We start from the raw sequence: 1,666 nt of genomic DNA on the forward strand, positions 1-1,666 counted from the left end.
AAACATCTACCAATTGAAATAAAAACAATACAATAACCATAGGGAAAAGAACACTGCTAGACCGCATGCCTAGCATGTATGCTAGTGACTCCATAAGTGTCTCTCTATCCTCCCCTATTGTGAGAGAAGAGAGATAGACACGTAGAGGTGCTAGCATATGCTACACAGCGAGACAAGAAACTTAATCCAGTAACTAATTTCTCTCTCTCTCTCTCTCCTTCCTGCAGAGACACACACCAGCAGCATGAAACATGGAACAAGTGGTCTTATAATATTCGGAGGTCATCTTAACATTTCCTTCCTTTTTGTCTATATAAGATACCTGCACAACCCTTCATATGATCCAATCCACCCATCTAAAGCTCCAGTTCCTAACGTTACTTCAAGCTCTATCTCCAATGTCGAATCCTCAAGTCTCTCCCCTCGAGTACTTCGAAGAAGAGGAGGGATTGAATGAAGAGTGCAAAACCCTCCTCTCCTCCCTTCCTAAAGAGAGGATGGGCCTCCACTCAACTCTACCAATACCATGCCTTTTGGTACACCGCAAGGACACTCCAAGGAGTTCTCTCTTGCCAACAACACTTCCTAGCCAACCTAGATGATCTATTTCTCATCACTAGTCCCAAATCTGGCACCACTTGGCTTAAGGCCTTGGTCTTCACCATCATCAACCGCAGCAAGTACTCCACTTTCCACCACCCACTTCTCACCACTAACCCACATGAACTGGTTCCTTACTTAGAGGTCAACCTCTTCATGAACAACCAAATCCCTGTTCTCACCTCCTTCTTCTCTCCCAGGCTCTTCTGTAGCCATCTCCCCTATGCATCTCTCCCTAATTCAATACCCCAATTGGGTTGCAAACTTGTTTATCTTTGTAGGAACCCAAGAGACACCTTCATCTCTCTTTGGCACTTCACAAACAGGTTGAGACCCAAGACATTGGGAACCCTTTCACTGGATGAAGAATTTGAGAGGTTCTGTAAGGGTGTGTGTGTGAATGGACCCTTTTGGGATCATGTCCTAGGGTACTGGAAAGAGAGCTTGGAGAGACCTGACACAGTTCTGTTCTTGAAGTTTGAAGAGTTGAAGGTACAGCCCAATGTCCAGTTGAGAAGGATCGCTAAGTTCTTGGGTTATCCATTTTCTGAGGAGGAGAAGAAGGAAGGGGTGGTGGAGGAGATATTGAGGTTGTGTAGTTTCGATCATTTGAACAACTTGGACGTGAACAAGAATGGGAAGACAGTGTTTGGGGTTGAACACAATGCGTTCTTCAGGCGAGGTGAAGTGAGCGATTGGGTTAATCATCTTACACCAGAGATGATAAAGCAGTTTGAACTGTTTGTGGAACATAAATTTTATGGCTCTGGTCTAACGTTTTAGATCATCCATCTAGCTTTGATGTTGATGTGTCTCTACAACTATGTACTGTCCAATTTGCTTATTAAAAGTTTGAACCGATTATGTCATTGTGAAGTTGATCACAAACTAGCAATAATAAATAAATGTTTAGAGCTGATTTTGTGTGGGAAAAAAAGAGTTTGATGAACGATCTTCATCTTATTATTGAAAAAAAAATTCATCTAACACAACATGGAGAACATGCATGAGTATATAAGTCCATATAGAGGCTTTTCTAGAGCGGATTTGACTGTTTCTAGGTCTT

At 42.5% G+C, this 1,666-nt stretch overlaps 1 pseudogene; it reads left to right on the top strand.

Annotated features, from left to right (window-relative positions):
- The first annotated feature begins 398 nt into the window (after nucleotides 1-398).
- Nucleotides 399-1,383, top strand: LOC122072044 (annotated as a pseudogene).
- Nucleotides 1,384-1,666: the final 283 nt, after the last annotated feature.

The sequence above is a fragment of the Macadamia integrifolia genome, chromosome 1 (assembly GCF_013358625.1).
Source record: "Macadamia integrifolia cultivar HAES 741 chromosome 1, SCU_Mint_v3, whole genome shotgun sequence".
NCBI lineage: Eukaryota > Viridiplantae > Streptophyta > Magnoliopsida > Proteales > Proteaceae > Macadamia > Macadamia integrifolia.